The 22,135-nt window shown below is 45.4% G+C and overlaps 1 protein-coding gene across 4 annotated transcripts in view; it reads left to right on the top strand.

Moving 5' to 3' along the window:
• Positions 1-22,135, top strand: part of LOC124723194 (glucose-6-phosphate 1-dehydrogenase) — a 303,988-nt gene that overhangs the window by 190,802 nt on the left and 91,051 nt on the right. The window contains exon 1 of one of the 4 annotated variants that reach the window (XM_047248387.1): positions 17,317-17,322. The exons of the other annotated variants lie outside the window; for them this stretch is intronic. The gene's annotated coding sequence lies outside the window, so the exon portion shown is untranslated. Of the gene's footprint in view, positions 1-17,316; positions 17,323-22,135 lie in introns of those variants that run through there. 4 annotated transcript variants of the gene reach the window in all.

Below are 22,135 nucleotides of genomic sequence, written 5' to 3'. Positions count from 1 at the left end.
ACGAAAACATCCGTTAGCAGCTGAATAACGATGCCCATAAAGCGACATTGGACCAGCTAAGTGATGTCGAAGTAATAAACAAAATGTGTTCGATAGAAAAATAGACCGATCGATGAAACCTTGAGGCACTGAAATATGTTGTTCTGTTATTAGAGTATGGGAGACAGAATTCATCTGACTATACCGATCTTCTGACTCCTCGCAAAATGCGAATCGTCGTCAGGAAAGAAGTGAATGGAAAACGGAAACATGAAGAAAATGGACCATTATTGCCTAAAATTGAACTGAAATCGTGTGATACGAAATATAGTATAAGCGTAATTTTGTAAATACTGGGGTTGGATGAAAATATGGAAACTCCATGAGAAACGAAGCTTGAACATAAATGCAAATTCTAGCCAAGTCTGCAGGTTGCCATGTTGCATTTGACAACGAGCGGCACCTGTGCAAGGTTCTCAATACGTTGCAAGCGTCAGGACAGTGTTCTGTGTAGTTGTGAGTGCATTATATTGGAGCTAAGGGAATCAAATCAAACTTGGGTAGATTAAAGGTGCTCCTATGATGGGTGCTTCTGTAACGAAGTTAGTCGAAGTGTTTGGTGTTTCAAGAGGAACCTTATCGAAGATTTATACCGCATACAGAGAAAGTGGGAAAACGGCATCCTCTTAAGAGGCGAAGCGGACGGAAGTGTGTGTTGAGTGAACGTGACAGACGGTCACTGAAGAGGAATGTGACGAGAAATAAGGGGACGACAGCTCCAAAAGTCACATCAGAACTGAACGCCGCACTCGCGAACCCTGTCAGCACCAAAACAACACGAAGAGGTTCCATAAGCGAGGAATTGCATGGCGAGCTGGAATTCCAAAGAATTTGTGATGCAAACGCCCGTAAAGTAAAGGTGGTGCCAAAGCCATAAAACCTGGACTGTGGAGATGTAAAAAAGTCATCTGGTCGGACGAGGGACTGAAACGTGTCGGATTCAGGGATTACTTGGTCAGCCATATCGCGTTATTCTTTGAGCCCTACGGTTTCTTCAATATCACATCACTGCCAAGGATTATGTGCCATTCTGGCCGATTAGTGTGCAATGTTTGTTCCCCAATGGTGACGCTGTGTTCCAGGGCCCTTGTTCGCACAGGTCTCATCGTCCAGGACTGGATTCATTCTCGCACCTCTCCTGGCCACGACAGGCACTAGATCTCAATATTATTAAGCCTTTGTGGTCTACTTTCGAGAGAAGGGTGCGTGATCTCTATCACCTCTATCATCGTTACCTGCATTTGACACTGTATTATAGGAAGAATGCTATAAGAGTCTCTTGAAAACCATACAGGACCTGAAACTTCTTGGCAGATTAAAACTGTGTGCCGGACCGAGACTCGAACTCGGGACCTTTGCCTTTCGCGGGCAAGTGCTCTATCATCTGAGCTATCCAAGCACGACTCACGCCCCGTCCTCACAGCTTTACTTCTGCCAGTACCTCGTCTCCTACCTTCCAAACTTCACAGAAGCTCTCCTGCGAACCATGCAGAACTAGCACTCCTGCCGGCCGGGGTGGCCGAGCGGTTCTAGGCGCTACAGTCTGGAACCGCGCGACCGCTACGGTCGCAGGTTCGAATCCTGCCTCGGGCATGGATGTGTGTGATGTTGGGGTTGGGTTGTTTGGGGAAGGAGGCCAGACAGCGAGGTCATCGGTCTCATCGGATTAGGGAAGGATGGGGAAGGAAGTCGGCCGTGCCCTGTCAAACGAACCATCCCGGCATTTGCCTGGAGCGATTTTTAGGGAAATCACGGGAAACCTAAATCAGGATGGCCGGACGCGGGACTGAACCGTCGTTCTCCCGAATGCGTGTCCAGTGTCTAGCCACTGCGCCACATCGCTCGGTCCTGTGTGTGATGTCTTTAGGTTAGTTAGGTTTAAGTAGTTCTACGTTCTAGGGGACTGATGACCTTAGAAGTTAAATCCCATAGTGCTCAGAGCCATTTGAACCGACTAGCACTCCTGGAAGAAAAGATCCTTTCTTCCGGGAGTGCTAGTTCTGCATGGTTCTCAGGAGAGCTTCTGTGAAGTTGGGGAAGTAGGAGACGAGGTACTTGCAGAAATAAAGCTGTGAGGACGGGGCGTGCGTCGTGCTTGGGTAGCGCAGATGGTAGAGCATTTGCCCGCGAGGAAAAGGTCCCGAGTTCGAGTCTCGGTCCGGCACACAGTTTTAATCTGCCAGGAAGTTTCATATCAGCGCACACTCCGCTGCGGAGTGAAAATCTCATTCTGCATACAGGACCTGTATTTATCTATTACAAGACGACTGGAAGCTGTTTTAAATGGCTACTGGTTTCATACACCGTATTAGGCATGGTAACGTGTTGTGCCTGTGGTGTTTCCATACTTTTGTCCAACTCTTGTATGTTTTCAGTTTCAGGCGAGTAACACGTAAGTAGCCCAGTGGACTTTGAAATGTGACATGTTGCATATTTTGTGAATACAATTAATGGTAGTTTCCCGCGAAAACTCTTGTGTTTTGGATTATCCGTGTTTTTCGGTTATCCGTGCAGTCTTGGATCCGCATTTATCCGGCTAATCGAAAACGTGCTGTAGGGACTACTTGCTGAATTTAGTTATACAAAAAGAAGGTCTATAAAACGTAATATTCGAAGAAAAATGAACATTGTAATATCACAAAAAGTCAATAACCATATGCCCGTTAAATGGTTAGTCTACCTCCCAATCGTTTGTAAGTCAAAGCTGTCGTAGCAGAGGGATTCCTCTACTCTTTCACGTGTTTATGTAATTAGTGGTGCGCTAATGAGATCTCTAACAGTGACTAATCAAGCAACGATAATGTTATAAGCCGTCTTGCTAGCATAGTTAACGTGTGGCGTTCGCTACTTGTAGGTTACGTAGCTAACATGTATCTATTATTATACGCAGATGAGTGTAAAGCCGTCTACTTCGTACTAAATATTACACTGAGACCAGCCAAGTGCCAACAATTTTCTGTGTGAAAAAAAGTTTCGCATTGAACATTTTTGTGATATCTGTTGAGTAAGTCGAGTCGCAAGTACGGAGCTATCTGACTTCGCAACTACAGATATCGATTCCGTCCTTTACACGCCAGATCAACCGAGTGTATTAATTAACTGATTCATAGGAGACTAGCTGTATCCAGTTGCATTTCCTTAACTGGATTAACAACCGGTGCATTAAATTGCGTTCGGACAAATGGCACCAGTGTCGCGCACTTACAATTCAAACACACACTAAAAAATGAAAATGAACGAAAAAATTACACCTTACACAATGAGGAATTACCTTTGGCGGTCAACAATTGTACATGAAGGTAACCTAATCTTGGGTTTATTTACTTATTCTTCACTATTGCTGCCTATTATCTGGATTGCTAAATGGTTCAAATGGTTCAAATGGCTCTGAGCACTATGGGACTCAACTGCTGAGGTCATTAGTCCCCTAGAACTTAGAACTAGTTAAACCTAACTAACCTAAGGACATCACAAACATCCATGCCCGAGGCAGGATTCGAACCTGCGACCGTAGCGGTCTTGCGGTTCCAGACTGCAGCGCCTTTAACCGCACGGCCACTTCGGCCGGCAATTGCTAAATATGCCATTCAACCTATACATGGAGGTCCATTGATAGTGACCGGGCCAAATATCTCACGAAATAAGCATCAAACGAAAAAACTACAAAGAACGAAACTCGTCTAGCATGAAGGGGGAAACCAGATGGCGCTATGGTTGGCCCGCTAGATGGCGCTGTCATAGGTCAAACGGATATCAACTGTTTTTTTTATAGGAACCCCCATTTTTATTACATATTCGTGTAGTACGTAAAGAAATATGTATGTTTTAGTTGGACCACTGTTTTCGCTTTGTAATAGATGGTGCTGTAATAGTCACAAACGTAAAAGTACGTGGTATAACGTAACATTACGCCAGTGCGGACGGTATTTGCTTCTTGATACATTACCCGTGTTAAAATGGACCGTTTACCAATTGCGGAAAAGGTCGATATCGTGTTTATGTATGGCTATTGTGATCAAATTGCCAAACGGGCGTGTTCTATGTATGCTGCACGTTATCCTGGACGACATCATCCAAGTGTCCGGACCGTTCGCCGGATAGTTACGTTATTCAAGGAAACAGGAAGTGTTCAGCCACACGTGTAACGTCAACCACGACCTGCAACAAATGATGATGACCAAGTAGGTGTTTTAGCTGCTGTCGCGGCTAATCCGCACATCAGTAGCAGACAAATTTCGCGAGAATCGGGAATCTCAAAAAATTCGGTGTTGAGAATGCTACGTACATCAACATCAATTGCACCCGTACCATATTTCTATGCACCAGGAATTGCATGGCGACGACTTTGAACGTCGTGTACAGTTCCGCCACTGGGCACAAGAGAAATTACGGGACGATGACAGATTTTTTGCACTCGTTCTATTTAGCGACGAAGCGTCATTCACCAACTGCGGTAACGTAAACCGGCATAATATGCACTATCGGGCAACGGAAAATCCACGATGGCTGCGACAAGTAGAACATCAGCGACCTTGGCGGGTTAATGTATGGTGCGGCATTATGGGAGGAAGGATATTTGGCCCCCATTTTATCGATGTCACTCTAAATTGTGCAGTGGTTCAAAATGGTTCAAATGGCTCTGAGCACTGTGGGACTTAACTTCTAAGGTCATCAGTCCCCTAGAACTTAGAACTACTTAAACCTAACTAACCTAAGGACATCACACACATCCACGCCGGAGGCAGGATTCGAACCTGCAACCGTAGCGGTCTCGCGGTTCCAGACTGTAGCGCCTAGAACCGCTCGGCTACCCCGACCGGCAATGGTGCAGTGTATGCTGATTTCCTACGTAATGTTCTACCGATGTTACTACAAGATGTTTCACTGCATGACAGAATGGCGATGTACTTCCAACATGATGGATGTCCGGCACATAGCTCGCATGCGGTTGAAGCGGTATTGAATAGCATATTTCATGACAGGTGGATTGGCCGTCGAAGCACTATACCATGGCCCGCACGTTCACCGGATCTGACGTCCCCGGATTTCTTTCTGTGGGGAAAGTTGAAGGATATTTGCTCTCGTGATCCACCGACAACGCCTGACAACATGTGTCAGTGCATTGTCAATGCATGTGCGAACATTACGGAAGGCGAACTACTCGCTGTTGAGAGGAATGTCGTTACACGTATTGCCAAATGCATTAAGGCTGACGGACATCATTTTGAGCATTTATTGCATTAATGTGGTATTTACAGGTAATCACGCTGTAACAGCATGCGTTCTCAGAAATGATAAGATCACAAAGGTACATGTATCACATAGGAGCAACCTAAATAAAATGTTCAAACGTACCTACGTTCTGTATTTTAATTTAAGAAAACCTACCTGTTATCAACTGTGACTATTACAGCGCCATCTATCACAAAGCGAAAAAAGTGGTCCAACTAAAACATTCATATTTCTTTACGTACTACACAAATATGCAATAAAAATGGGGGTTCCTATTTTAAAAAACGCAGTTGATATCCGTTTGACCTATGGCAGCGCCATCTAGCGGACCAACCATAGCGCCATCTGGTTTCCCCCTTCAAGCTAGACAAGTTTTGTTCTTTGTAGTTATTTCGTTTGACGCTTATTTTGTGAGATATTTGACCCGGTCACGATCAATGGACAGCCCAGTATAAGGGGTGAACATTGATAAAACCGACAAACTGTAAGGACAGTTTCATGATTGGAAATGGAGGAAAAAATGCCCTATGAACATATGTCCGGAAACGAATCGTTTCCACGGTAGCTGACGCTGACGAATGACAGTTCCTCTGACCACGTTCCATGTGTTGCAAGCTGTGTGACCGACGCAGCGTAGTGTAAACAGCGGAATGGTCCTGTATTCATGTCGGGAACATACTGCGATGGTGCTTGTGTACGGCCAAGCAGATGGTAACGGTCGAGAGGCAGCACGGCTATACCAAAACAAGTACCCTCACAGACACCAACCACATCAAACAACGTTTCAAGCCCTTTTTGGGCGTTTGTGTGAGTACGGGTCCTTTCAGATAGACGAACGTGCAGGGAGGCGGCAGACTGTGCGTACACCAGATCCGGAGGACCTGGTTTAGCAGGGTATGGAGACGATCCGTTGTACAAGCTCCAGGCAAATGGCCCGCCAACACGGTGTAAGCAAAAGTACGATTATGTGTATCCTGCATCACGACCACTAGTATGCCTATCACCTGCAAGCCCATGGAGGCAACTTTGAACATATGTTCTAACATGGATGCGATGCAGCTCTGTACTGTTCTAGGACGATTTGTTGCCGTTGCACGCACACCGTCCATTTCCGGACACATGTTAATACGACCTGTTTTCCTCCATTTCCAGTCAGGAATCCGTCCCTGCAGTTTGTCGGTTTTATTAATGTTCACCCGGTATAAATTTGAAAACTGAATAAATCATGGAATAATGTAGATAGAGAGGTACAAATTGACACACATGTTTGGAATGACATGGGGTTTTATAAGAACCAAAAAAATACAAAAGTTCAAAAAATGTCCGACAGATGGCGCTTCATCTGATCAGAATAGCAATAATTAGCATAGCAAAGTAAGACAATGCGAAGATGATGTTCTTTACAGGAAATGCTCAATATGTCCACCATCATTCCTCAACAATAGCTGTAGTCGAGGAATAATGTTGTGAACAGCACTGTAAAACATGTCCGGAGTTAAGGTGAGGCATTGGCGTCGGATATTGTCTTTCAGCATCCCTAAGATATCGGTCGATCACGATACACTTGCGACTTGAGGTAACCCCAAAGCCAATAATCGCACGGACTGAAATCTGGGGACCTGGGAGGCCAAGCATGACGAAAGTGGCGGCTGAGCACACGACAATCACCAAACGACGCTCTCGAGAGATCTTTCACGCGTCTAGCAATATGGAGTGTGGTGCCCGGTTCTAGTAAAACCCCATGTCATTCCAAGCATGTGTGTCAGTTTTTACCTCTCTATCTACATTATTCCGTGGTTTATTAAGTTTTCAAATTTATACTGACTTTTTGATCACCCGGTATAATAAAAAGTGTGTATGATAATTATTACTCTTTCCTATTTACTGACACTACAATTAAAACTAGTACTACATAGAATAAAGACAAAAAGAAGGAAAAAAATAATTTTTTATCACTACAAATCCACTATTGACCCCTTAACGAACAACTCAACAACTGGCACGACTTTTTGTACTACTGCTTCAGTGACTACTATCGATACAGATCTCTATTGTTCTTTCATTAAGGTCATCGTTTCCTTGCTTAGGTAATTGATCTCGAGTATAGACGGTTGTTCTGACCACTTAATCCAGCCTGAAACTACCCCAATCAACAGTTACTGCATTCCATGGGCGTAGGGCAGCACATAAGCAGCGTCTCCACCTTGCAAATCGATTCCATGAATCTCTCTAACATCTTAGAATATACACTCCTGGAAATTGAAATAAGAACACCGTGAATTCATTGTCCCAGGAAGGGGAAACTTTATTGACACATTCCTGGGGTCAGATACATCACATGATCACACTGACAGAACCACAGGCACATAGACACAGGCAACAGAGCATGCACAATGTCGGCACTAGTACAGTGTATATCCACCTTTCGCAGCAATGCAGGCTGCTATTCTCCCATGGAGACGATCGTAGAGATGCTGGATGTAGTCCTGTGGAACGGCTTGCCATGCCATTTCCACCTGGCGCCTCAGTTGGACCAGCGTTCGTGCTGGACGTGCAGACCGCGTGAGACGACGCTTCATCCAGTCCCAAACATGCTCAATGGGGGACAGATCCGGAGATCTTGCTGGCCAGGGTAGTTGACTTACACCTTCTAGAGCACGTTGGGTGGCACGGGATACATGCGGACGTGCATTGTCCTGTTGGAACAGCAAGTTCCCTTGCCGGTCTAGGAATGGTAGAACGATGGGTTCGATGACGGTTTGGATGTACCGTGCACTATTCAGTGTCCCCTCGAAGATCACCAGTGGTGTACGGCCAGTGTAGATCGCTCCCCACACCATGATGCCGGGTGTTGGCCCTGTGTGCCTCGGTCGTATGCAGTCCTGATTGTGGCGCTCACCTGCACGGCGCCAAACACGCATACGACCATCATTGGCACCAAGGCGGAAGCGACTCTCATCGCTGAAGACGACACGTCTCCATTCGTCCCTCCATTCACGCCTGTCGCGACACCACTGGAGGCGGGCTGCACGATGTTGGGGCGTGAGCGGAAGACGGCCTAACGGTGTGCGGGACCGTAGCCCAGCTTCATGGAGACGGTTGCGAATGGTCCTCGCCGATACCCCAGGAGCAACAGTGTCCCTAATTTGCTGGGAAGTGGTGGTGCGGTCCCCTACGGCACTGCGTAGGATCCTACGGTCTTGGCGTGCATCCGTGCGTCGCTGCGGTCCGGTCCCAGGTCGACGGGCACGTGCACCTTCCGCCGACCACTGGCGACAACATCGATGTACTGTGGAGACCTCACGCCCCACGTGTTGAGCAATTCGGCGGTACGTCCACCCGGCCTCCCGCATGCCCACTATACGCCCTCGCTCAAAGTCCGTCAACTGCACATACGGTTCACGTCCACGCTGTCGCGGCATGCTACCAGTGTTAAAGACTGCGATGGAGCTCCGTATGCCACGGCAAACTGGCTGACACTGACGGCGGCGGTGCACAAATGCTGCGCAGCTAGCGCCATTCGACGGCCAACACCGCGGTTCCTGGTGTGTCCGCTGTGCCGTGCGTGTGATCATTGCTTGTACAGCCCTCTCGCAGTGTCCGGAGCAAGTATGGTGGGTCTGACACACCGGTGTCAATGTGTTCTCTTTTCCATTTCCAGGAGTGTACATTCCTTCCTTTGATTTCACGCGATGGACAATCTTGAAGACAGTTTCTTTCAGCGATAGCTGACCTCAGTTACGCTCTCTGCATCTGTACGGAATGTTGACTAGCGGAGATGGCAGCATGCAAGCGTGGGGTTTAATACCTTGTGAAATCTTTCATGGCCTTCCTGGATACCGTGACTGCAGTGTCGCGCAAGATGCGCCAGGTCACCTCGTTTTGGAATCCAGCGTCCTTAATGCCCGACCTTCAGCCGATGCAGCTTGTTAGAGCACACAGTCCCACAACGCATGCCTAAACTGCCACAGGTGCAAGTATTGTTCATCTGTCTTTTGATATTATACAGGTACGTATCATGTGAGTTTTGACCGGTCATTAATCAGTCCATCCGTCTCGATTACAAAGTGCAATATTGTATTAATTTCTTCGTATTGGCCTCAAATCCAAGAAAATGACTCCCATTTTCCTGATTTCCCGGTCGAACGTCATATTTCCAGAATTGACGGCAATGTATCGTTCGCAGTCGTACAGTAGGCGTATGTCAATCTATGTAGCACAACTCGTTACAGTCTTCTTACTACTGAAGCTGTGTAATCTGTAAAACTAGACGGTCGCACCACATCCCACAATTGACGTTAATAATAATTGATGGTGTGCCCTAATTGTTTTTAGCAGAAGTCCGAATTGTCTATTTGGATTTTTATAATTCTGTGCTTCACCTTTGTAACTCTCCTGCCTGCCTTCTCTGCATGTTGGGAAATTACAGCGATTTTTTGACTCTGTCTCTACAGAATATAGTGGCCGTAGTAATGAACAAACTCCTCACATCTTCTGAAAAGTTTTACTGCAGGCCCTAGTAAGTGCCTTATCACTATACTTACATTTTCGAGGGCTGTTGAACGTCCATTTCTCCCTATGTAGTAGTGGGAGTCAACAAAATATTTTAGCATTCGGAGGAGAAAGTTGGTGACTGAAATGTCGCGAAACGATTTCACTGCAACGAATAACGTCTTTGGGAGAGGGGGGGGGTTGGGTTGTGGGAGTTGAAGGGACCAGATATAACGACTTTGTTTTAATGATTGTCACCCTAACATGCTTATCATATCTGTGACACTTTCTCCTTTATTGGGCCTTAATACAAAACGAGCTGCCCTTATTTGAACTTTTTCTATGCCCTCCGTTAACCCTATGTGGTAAGGACCCTGTACTGCACAGCAGAACTCCAGAAGACTATGGGCAAGCGTAGTGTAGGCAGTCTCTTTAGTAGGTTTGTTGGATCTTCTAAGTGTTCTGCCAATAAAATGCAGTCTTCGGTTCACCTTCCTCACTTCATTTTTAATGTGATGGTTCCAATTTAAGTTGTTGTTAACTGTTGTACCTAGGTATTTAGTTGAATTGACAACTTTTAAATTTGTGTAAAGCAATTATGAATTCGTTTTAAGCTTCTGGTGACTGTCCTAGACGGGAAACAACAACGTCATCTGCAGACAAGCTAAGAGGGCTGCTGAGATTGTCTCCTAAATAGTTTCTAAAGATTAAGAACAGCACAGGGCGTATTACATTTCCCTGGGGAAGCCCAGGGAGGTGGACGTTGGAGAAGACAGCTGTGTTTGCGCTGCACCTTGCCGCATGCTGCCACTTCCGTTATCCTTATGGGCACGCTGCCATAACGTGTCGAGTACAACGGCACTTCCGCAGTCCGTAATGTAGACGGCAGGTTGCGCGTAAAGTAGTCAGTTTTTGGCGCCGAGCTGCGCCCCACAGATTACGATGGGCTTGCAGCTGTTCCCAGGCACGGAGGGGAGGGGCAGCCCATTCAGGCAAATCCTCGTTTACACCAGAGCGAATGAAAGCGAGCAGGTATTCGCAGACAATACGCCAGTGTTCGCTACCATTCGCTTGTATTTGTGAACGAGGATTTACACTGGAGGAAACGGAAGAGAACACGAGAGAATGAGCACAACCTGCCAACCGTATGCACGTTGCCTTATTGTTTTGATGACGCTAATAATCGCCGTACAGGTTTCACTCATTGCAACATTAGTGATAACAGCGATACAAAGTTGTGGGATTGAGACTGTGCTATTTATCATAATGGACACGAGGTTTTTGACGAAGCAGGAAAATTATATAGAAAACATTTATTGACACTAATTACTAGCGAGCAACACAACGCGAAGAAAAGCTAACATTTACAGTGTTCTTCTGAGAAACTAAGGGCAGCTACGTTAGTAACCGAAGAGAGGAAACGGAAAAGGATGTAAGTGCCTTTTTTTTAACGCATTTTCAGTGGTACTATGTTCACGGTAATCAGTTGCAGGTCCATAGACTTGTTCCAAGTGTCAAATCATGGTAAAAACGTTTCAAACTTTCATCAATAGAGGGTGCATGGTCTCTATGCCAAGACTGTTTCCCTCAGGAGTTCCAAGTGCCATTCATCACAGTCTTTTTTCAGAAATATTTACACGATATTGTTGAGTCAGCTAAAACTATGAACCCGTTCATTGTAATTCAGATGCACACAACTGGCTTCTTTGATTGTAAAGATGCTGCTGAAACATTGCTGTCAATGCAGGCGTTTAAGGTCTTCAAATGCAGTATGATCAAAGTGTATAATACTCACCGATGTCAAATAGCTATTAAAAATTATTGCTCTGAAACAGGAGAATGCAAAAATGTTGATTCATTCAAATGAGGAAATACCATGGCAGGTGTAAGCCCTGGCATACTTCATCTGAAAGAATAGCCTTGTTTATAAGATACAAAACAAAAGGACCGGTCTACGATGTTGCCATTTCTTTCTGAACAGCACAGGAAGTTTTATAGTAAACCTTGCAACACCTGACCCCAAGACTGGAGTTGTGTAGGAAACAGAAGGCAACACTGAGAGAGTTTTTTTTTCGTGAAATTAATTTTGTTATCCTCTTGTAAAAAAAATGTAAAAGAAATGAAAAATGTTTTTTGATGATTACAGTTCTACTAGTTAAAATATTACTGCAGTATTTCTGTACTTGTGTTACCACAAATAGAACGTAGAGGCTCTGTATTAATGGCACTCAGAACAAAAACTTTCTTATTGGCGCTTAGAACCAGCCAGTTTCCGGGTAACGCATTTAAGACCTTCTTAATAAATAACCCCTTTTGTAATTTGTCTCATTATTTTTTGAAGTGATGAGGTGGTCAACATTACCCTATGGTATAAAAATAACTTCTCATTTTTTATACAAATAAAATACACTACTGGTCATTAAAATTGCTACACCAAGAAGAAATGCTGATGATAAACGGGTATTCATTGGACAAATATATTATACTAGAACTGACATTTTATTACATTTTCACGCAATTTGGGTGCATAGGTCCTGAGAAATCAGTACCCAGAACAACCTCCTCTGGCCGTAATAACGACCTTGATACACCTGGGCTTTGAGTCAAACAGAGCTTGTATGGCGTGTACAGATACAGCTGCCCATGCAGCTTCAACACGATACCACAGTTCATCAAGAATAGTGACTGGTGTATTGTGACGAGCCAGTTGCTCGGCCACCATTGACCAGACGTTTCCAATTGGTGAGAGATCTGGAGAATATACTGGCCAGGGCAGCAGTCGAACATTTTCTGTATCCAGGAAGGCCCGTACAGGACCTGCAACATGCGGTCGTGCATTATCCTTCTGAAATGTAGGGTTTCGAAGGGGTCGAATGAAGGGTAGAGCCACGGGTCGTAACACATCTGAAATGTAACGTCCACCGTTCAAAGTGCCGTCAATGCGAACAAGAGGTGACCGAGACGTGTAACCAGTGGCACCCCATACCATCACGATGGGTGATACGCCATTATGGCGATGACAAATACACGCTTCCAATGTGCGTTCACCGCGATGTCGCCAAACACGGATGCGACCATCATGATGCTGTAAACAAAACCTGGATTCATCCGAAAAAATGACGTTTTGCCATTCGTGCACCCAGGTTCGTCGTTGGGTAGACCATCGCAGGCGCTCCTGTCTCTGATACAGCGTCAAGGGTAACCGCAGCCATGGTCTCCGAGCTGATAGTCCATGCTCCTGCAAATGTCGTCGAACTGTTCGTGCAGATGGTTGTTGTCTTGCAAACGTCCCCATCTGTTGACTCAGGGATCGAGACGTGGCTGCACGATCCGTTACAGCCATGCGGATAAGATGTCTGTCATCTTGACTGCTAGTGATACGAGACCGTTGGGATCCAGCTCGGCGTTCCGTATTACCCTCCTGAACCCACCGATTCCATATTCTGCTAACAGTCATTGGATCTCGACCAACGCGAGCAGCAATGTCGCGATACGATAAACCGCAATCGCGATAGGCTACAATCTGACCTTTATCAAAGTCGGAAACGTGATGGTACGCATTTCTCCTCCTTACACAAGGCATCACGACAACGCTTCACCAGACAACGCCGGTCAACTGCAGTTTGTGTATGAGAAATCGGTTGGAAACTTTCCTCATGTCAGCACGTTGTAGGTGTCGCCACCGGCGCCAACCTTGTGTGAATGCTCTGAAAACTAATCATTTGCATATCACAGCATCTTCTTCCTGTCGGTTAGATTTCGCGTCTGTAGCACGTCATTTTCGTGGTGTAGCAATTTTAATGGCCAGTAGTGTATGTACAGAGAGAGATACATTTGTTTTTATTTTCGTGACAAATGTGAGATTTGGTACTTAGAATGTTGACGATTCCACTCTTCATTTGTTTCCGTAGAAATGAATACTGTGTTGAAAACAGATTTTAAGGTGAGCATCAACAAAACTACGAGGACGTGATGAAAAGTAATGCCTCCGAATGCTTTTTAAATAAAAAATGCGTTATTGTTAACATTCTACATATTTATTCTTCATATCGACATATTTGCAGCCCTCTGCCGCTGGAGGGCCCCGAGTTGTAGCGTGTATCATGGCGATGTGTAACATGACTATCGGAGCGTGAGAAACAGCGAGATGTTATTGGATCGGGTTATGGAGTACCATCTCCCTCAGCATGACAATGTCAAACCACACACGAATGCTGCGACATCTGCAATGATCTGACGCTGTCATCGATCATCCTCCGTAAAGTCCCGACATGACCCCATCCGACTTTCATCTCCTTCCAAAACATAAACAACACCTTCGAAGACTTTACTTTGATAGTGGTGAAGCGGTGCAAGCAGAGGTAAGGCTATGGCTCCGTGAACAAAGTCAAACAGTCTACAGTTCCGGTATCAACAGCCGGCCGGTGTCGCCGAGCGGTTCTAGGCGCGTCAGTCTGGAACCGCGCGACCGCTACTGTCGCAGGTTCGAATCCTGATTCGGGCATGGATGTGTGTGATGTCCTTAGGTTAGTTAAGTTTAAGTAGTTCTAAGTTCAAGGGGACTGATGACCTCAGATATTAAGTCCCATAGTACTCAGAGCCATTTTTGAACCGGTATCAACAAACTGGTCCCTCGTCGGGAGAAAAGTGTTCGTCGTCAGGGTGAGTACGTTGAGAAATAAATACGTAGACGTGAAGAATAAACTTTTAAAATGTTAATAACTTTTGTTTTATTTAAAAAGCTTTAAGAGTTTTCTCATAAAATATTTAGAGGCACTACTTTTCAGTGCGCCCTCCTAACTCGTCGCATAAAATTTGGCGATGCTGAGAGGATTGAATCTGGAAACGAGACACTGAAATTTCGTTATTTGGGCAGCAAAATAAATGACGGTGGCCGAAGTGGAGAGGATATAAAATGCAGACTGACAGAAAAAGAGAAATGGGTTAACACCGAATGGAAATTTAAATGTTAGCATGTCTTTTTGGAAATTTTTATCTGTAGTGTAACCTTGTACTGAAATGAAACGTGGACGATAAACAGTTCATACAAGAAGAGGTTAGAAACTTTTGAAACGCTGACGATTAGATGGATAGATAGAGGTACTGAATCGAATTGGGGAAAATAAGAAATTTGTGGCACAATCAGACTGATAGCATACGTCAGCGTAGCATGGCATTAAGGAACAGTCTATTTGGTAGTGGAAGAAGTGTGTGGGGTAAAAAATTTAGAGGGAGACCATAGCTGGAGTACAGTAAGCATATTTAAATGGGTGTAGGTTGCAGTAACTGTGCGGAGGTGAAGAGGTTTGCACGCGGTAGACTAGCATGGAGAGCTGCATGATCTTGCGTGCAATAAGTAGTTCTGTTCAAGAATATCAACAGTATGGCTCTTCAAAGGCACATCTGATAGGAGAGAATACGGCTCAGTTCAACGGACGGTGAAATGAGGGGTGCCATTAAAGCGAGAGAACGAACACTGAACAATGCTACTACGGTGGGAAAGAGCTACCAATAACGTTGCCAAACTGCCAATACTTGTTGCTAATTATTAACTGATGCCGATGAATATGGGAAAGCACTATTTGATTGTCAATTATTTCATACTGATGCGGGAAGTTTATTATTTTCACACCGCTGGGAAAAAATGCAACATCCTCCTGTGTTCAGAGGCACAGGGATATAACATGTGTAGGCTGAGGGGTTCCAGTGTTGCACAGTCATTGGCGATGAGATGGCGCTCCGGAGGCATGTCTGTGTGCCCTCTGTTTTGACTTGGCAGGCAGTAACTGTGCTGAGTTTGCAACATTCATTCTAGGGAACAACCATGCCCCCTGACGAGTACGTGGTCCTTTCGAACAATTTCAGCCATTTGAACGGGGTTGCATTGTGGGCCTGCGGAAAGCTGGATTGACTGATTGCTGCACATGCCGGGCACAATGTATAGGTTACGTGCCGCAGATTTCAGCAGAGATGTGTGGAACATACCTACATCCGTAGACCAGGTTCTGGACGTCCGTGTAGTATAAGTGCACGTCAAGATCGACGTACCGTGCGAGCAACGGTGGCCGACCGAACATCATCCAGGGAAGAAATCTGGGCACACGTTGCAACTGCTGTGTCAGTAAGGACCGCTGGGAACTGTCTGCTTGCAGCAGCGCTAAGACCACGTGTGCCTCTGGCCAAGCTACCACTGACACTACACACTACCGAGCATGGCTACTCTGGTGTCGTGAAAGAATCAACTGGAGAGTGGAACTGCGCTCTGTTGGCTTCAGTAATGAGAGTAGGCTCTGTCTACATGCGAGTTATGGACGTGCACGCGTACGGTGTAGACCTCAGCGTCCTATTTTAGTGCGTTCACCAACGACACTCAGGTCCCATCACACGCTTCATGGTGTGGTGGGCCATCAGTTACAACTCGCTGTCACACTTCAGGCCGGCCGAAGTGGCCGTGCGGTTAAAGGCGCTGCAGTCTGGAACCGCAAGACCGCTACGGTCGCAGGTTCGAATCCTGCCTCGGGCATGGATGTGTGTGATGTCCTTAGGTTAGTTAGGTTTAACTAGTTCTAAGTTCTAGGGGACTAATGACCTCAGCAGTTGAGTCCCATAGTGCTCAGAGCCATTTGAACACTTCAGGGTAAAGTAACCAGTACCCGCTACATTGCACAGGATGTTATCCCCGTGCTACTGCCATTTCTCCGACAAGAAGGTGATGCGCTTTTTCAGCAGGACAGTGCAAGTTCACATATGGCTGCCGCGACACAACGTACTCTTCGTAATGTACTTCGAGGGTCATTCCAAAAGAAATGCACACTATTTTTGTAAAAATACAGTTTTCTTTCTGCATGTGTGAAAGTTTTACAGTGTGTAGATAGGTCCTTCCCGCTTGTTTTCAAGCTTAGTTCAACCTGTTCTCGCGAATGGCGCCGTCACAGCATATCTTCAAGATGGCTGCTACACTTGACGTTCGTCAGAAGCAACGTGCTGTCATAGAATTCCTGTGCTGTGAAAACGAGACAGTGGGAAACATCCACAAGAGGTTGAAAAAGGTGTATGGAGATGCTGCTGTCGATCGCAGTACAGGTAGTCGGTGGGCAAGCAGGTTACGTGATGAAAGCGGGCACGGCAATGTTGAGGATGTCCTCGCAGCGGCAGGCCTCGTACTGCACACAATCCAGACAATGTGCAGGGAGTTGACGAATTGGTGACTGCTGACAGACGCATCACAGTGAACGAATTGTCACGCTACGTTGGGATAGGGGAAGGAAGTGTTTGCAGAATACTGAAAGTGTTGGCGTTAAAAAAAGTTTGTGCCAGGTGGGTTCCCAGGATGTTGACAGTGGCTCACAAAGAAACAAGAAAAACGGTATGCAGCGAACTTTTGGAACAGTACGAGAATGATGGAGATGAATTTCTTGGAAGAATTGTGACGGGTGATGAAACATGTCTCCATCATTTTTCACCAGAGACGAAAAGGCAATCAATGGAGTGGCATCGTGCAAATTCACCCAAGAAAAAAAAATCAAAACAACACCTTCTGCTGGAAAAGTTATGGCTACGGTGTTTTTCGATTCCGAAGGACTCTTGCTTGTGGACATCATGCCAAGTGGAACCACCATAAATTCTGATGCATATGTGACGACACTGAAGAAACTTCAAGCTCGACTGAGTCGTGTTCGACCACATCGTCAAAAGCAGGATGTTTTGCTGTTGCACGACAATGCACAGTCACATGTCAGTCAAAAAAACCATGGAAGCGATCCCAAAACTCGGATGGACAACACTGAAACACCCTTCTCACAGTCCTGACCTGGCTCCATGTGACTATCATCTCTTTGGGAAACTGAAAGACTCTCTTCGTGGAACAAGGTTTGAAGATGATGACTCCCTTGTGCACGCTGCCAAACAGTGGCTCCGATAGGTTGGTCCAGAATTTTACCGTGCGGGTATACAGGCGCTGGTTCCAAGATGGCGTAAGGCAGTTGAGAGGGATCAAAATTATGTGGAGAAATGAAAATATTGTTCCTAAAGGATGTATCTACACACTGTAAGACTTTCAAACATGTAGAATAAAAGATGGATTAAAAAAAATTGTGTGCATTTCTTTTGGCGTGACCCTCGTACAACTGCACTGGCGAAAAAGATCACCAGAATTGTCGTCCATTGAACGAGTATGGGACGTGATGAAGCGGGAACTTATTCATTCTACATAGCCTGCACGACCATAAGCAGCTAAGGGTGCGAGATCTTTGGGACAATCTATCGCATTACGCCATTCGGCACCTTTATGACCATTTGCATGTGAGAATATACGCGTGCGTTGCTACCAGTGGCAGGCAAACGGTGTACTGATGCGACTGTAGGCACCCTTTGCTGTGGCATGTGTGTTTCATTTGGTCTGAATTTGTTATCATTAATGAACTACCTGTCACATTACTTATCAATAAAATGACCTTGTCCTTGAGAGTGTTGCATTCTCGTCCGGCAGAGTATTTTAACTAAAACAATGATTTTGTACTGCGAAATGTTAATTTCCGATAGTACCCAAAGGTGTGCGAACTATCATTTTCAGTTTGGAGTACGTACGGTGTTAAGACAAGGTAACAGCAATTGCCCAGACATGATCTTGCCAACATTTCCCATTGGCATTTTTTCAAAGAAAAATTCCGCACTGGCTGTATGAATGATTTTTATTAAATCTGCGACCGGTTTCGCACCACTTATCGCTGCGTCCTCAGGCAATCTGTACAAAAAATAATATAGTAAGAGCTCATATAAACTATTCGATCCCCCAATTCTGAGGTGTAAATTAATAGTCAGTTTTTTGAATATACGCTATTTATAACATAGTAAAGTTGAACATTGCCCTGTAGCCGCTCCCCACCATTCACGTCCAATATACCGTCATCTGATGAAAGCGGTAGTTAAAATTTAAAAATCTTTAAAAAAATTTTAAAAGATGGGAGCGGCAATGACCTGGACAATAAAAAATAAAATACGGTGCTGATAAAACTCCCCTAAACACGAACGACAACCAGCGGAATTAGGGCCATGCAAACATATCAGAACATACCGTGCAAGTTGAGAGGAGCCGCGCGACAGCGGACACGACCTGACTGACGCCGCAACCCGAAAAGCGCTCACTCACTGGCACGAGAATCGCCAGAGGCCGAATGACGTGTACAAGGTGTGAAGAGTGGGGGGTACTGAACACCTCAGAATTGGGGGATCGAATAGTTTATATGAGCTCTTATTATATTATTTTTTGTACAGATAGCCTGAGGATGCAGCGATAAGTGGTGCGAAACCGGTCGCAGATTTAATCAAAATCATTCATACAGCCAGTGCGGAATTTTTCTTTGAAAAAATGTCGAGGTTTTTGCTGTGGTTGCCCACCCTACAAAACAACATTTCCCATCGGGTTCAGCTTTTCTACAAGTAATGTGTAAGGCCACGAGCAACTCTAAGTGCATATACTCGTAGCATCACTTTTGATAATATGCTAAATTTGCTGTAATTTGGAAAACCATGCTTTTATATGCGGAATATTGTCGCTAGTGTTTTACGAGCGCTCGTACATGATGCGGTGCGGAATAAATACAGTACCCTAAGATCAACGTACGTTATTTGTACAACCGTTTGCTCGCATTTTTAGCAAAAACCACCTGATTGTTTGCTGTAAATCATAGTCAGATAAAAAACAACAATGGAGCTAATGCTGGCCGGTAAGTGGTAAGAAACGGTTTATGGTAGCCAATGGCGAAGCTCGCGGTGGACTTGTTTGTGACTCTTGCGCAGAGTGACAGAGTGACACTTGTGCGGAGTTGGAACGTGACGACGTTTCTACATAGCACAAGAAACTTAAGATGGTTTTCTGATTTCACATTCGTTGACGTCGCCAACTCACAACCAACGTGCCACACTCGAACCTAACCTAGACCTCGAACTAAGTTACAGATTAGTCTTTCACCACAATTAGGAGGTTTTTGCTTCACATTCGTTGGCTTCCTGACTAGAACTCAGTCTCTGCAGAAATGTATTGCTGCAGAAGCGTCTCTCCAAACAAATGTGCTACCAGTTGACGTAGTGAGTGCAGAAAAGCTATTATCACAGTTGCAGGTTTTATAATGTGCGAGCCTGCAATAGGTACTGTGAGATACGTCAGGACGGTCGTACATGCGTCACAGTATCCCGATAAAAGTAAGCTGTGTTTTAAGATGGGCGTTCAATAAGTAATGCAAAATCGTTTTTTTCTGAGGGCAGGTTAGTTTTATTCGGAATTCCAGTGCACCATATTATTCCCCATTCTTTTGGCTACAAAATCCTATTTTCCAACATAATATCCGTTCAATGAGACTGCCTTACGCCAACTTGCTGGGAGGACCATAATGCCCGCATGGTACCACTGTACTGGTCGACTTCTTCTTGCAGCTTCAGTTACCTCCGCATCATCCAAGTACTGCTTGCTCCAAACTGCATCCTTCATTGGGCCAAACAGATGGAAGTCGGAACTGAAGGGTGGATGAGGAAGAACAGTCCAATGAGTTTTTGCGAGCTACTCTCGGGCGCGCAGACTTGTGTGAGGTCTTGCATTGTCATGGACATGGAGAAGTTCGTTAGCATTTTTGCGGTGACGAACACATTAAAGTCGTTTCTTCAATTTCCTGAGTGTATCACAATACACTTCAAAGTTCATCGTTGCACCGTGAGGGAGGATATCAAACAGAATACCCCCTTCGGAGTTCCAGAAGACCATCGTCATCACCTTACCGGCTGTGTGTGTGGGTGGCTTGGCCACCACTGGACTAAGTGGACTACACATGGCGACGTCTTCCAGCTGCTCCTAGAAGTCGCCATCCCACGTTGAAATAACTCGTGGTGAGACATGCATGGAAGACCTTGGTGATACCTTGTGGGAAAAAGGAACCAATATCCTCCATAGAATCACTGAGAGACACTTCGGTAAACAAAGAAACAACATCAAAACTGACCAGAATGTCGTTTGGTCCAAGGTTTAGTTTCTTTAGCTTCTCAGTGAAAAGTTATGAGTCCTTTATGTATGTGTCAGTCTTTCCCAGAGAGGCCACGTGTTTCTCCAGTTTATACATCGGTGAGCCAGGAGCGTTAACAATCGGCCTAGAAGACGACTTGGTTAACTGATTCGTATTCCTCGTGTTCCACTGCGTCGAATCTGCCCTTAGTTTTCGGTACGTCGTCGGATCTAATAGATCCCGGATCTTCTGCTCATAATCTTCGGTCTTCATTACGACGGTCGCATTTCCCTTGTCGGATTTTCATCAAGAAACAAATCATTTTCACTTATATAAGAACGTAGGCTTCCGCGGCCGGTGTCATAGTGATTAAAATTCTTCTGGATATTATGCCGCGTCATTGCTAAAAAACTAACAACAATAATCAATTAAAACCGACGTTTCGGCCGAATTGCAACGGCCTTCCTCAGGGCACGACTGGTTTTGCATGGGGATAGGTGTTTCTATTTATTACAGACTATCGATGTCTAACGTCACTGTTGTGAAACTTTTAAGTGGCTCTCGAATACGACTGGCTAGTCATGACGTAAGGAAAGATGGAAGGAAAGAGGCTATTCGTGGATGTCCATGCCGTCAACAATTTGTAGCTGTCCGCCAATCAGCGTTCGGCTTCTGGTCGGCAGGTTTTCCTCCTCGTGTGCGCGGAAGTGGGCTGACAGTTGCTCTACAGCTGTTTGTGCAGATACGTCCGTGTCCCGTGTAGCTTCTGCCCCGCGACCGCTCGCGGCCCGTTGGACTGGGAGTTTGTAGCCATCTTCTCTGTTGATGTTGCCAGGCTGCTTAATAATTTCGATCGCCTCCCGTATTTTGCGTTCTCGCATCCATGATTCTTTCGCCAGTACTCGGGCTTCCTGAAACCTGATAGGTTGTCCACAGTCACGGTGGTGTTCCGCTATCGCTGATTTATTATGTTCTTGTAATCATACATAGCGTTCGTGTTCTGCTACTTTTCACTTGAAAGTATCGTATGGAAGTGGATATTTGTGAGTGACAGCTGCGAGCCACTGCACCAATTGCCGTCCGTCTGCATGTCTTCAAGCATTACGCTGCTGTCTTCTTCGTTGCACCCTCCCTACAGACGCCAGCGTATTCCCCGAACAATCTTGCGGAACTTACGACGCTCCAGTTGCAAGGTATATCGTTCTTTTGCAGTTATGAGGAATTCACACCGTATTTACCTTGTTTGACTTGCCCAGTAGTCTTTGAGCTTCATTTTCGTTGTAAAGAACTGAAAATTTGCCATTCGCACCGTAACACCAGGTGCGTCGCGTCAAACATGCCATCTGACTGAAATCCGGAAAATCGGAAAATTTAGTTACGCG

The sequence above is a fragment of the Schistocerca piceifrons genome, chromosome X, assembly GCF_021461385.2.
Source record: "Schistocerca piceifrons isolate TAMUIC-IGC-003096 chromosome X, iqSchPice1.1, whole genome shotgun sequence".
Lineage (NCBI taxonomy): Eukaryota > Metazoa > Arthropoda > Insecta > Orthoptera > Acrididae > Schistocerca > Schistocerca piceifrons.
Note: the sequence above shows the minus strand (reverse complement) of the source record. Positions and strands in the feature narration are given on the sequence as shown.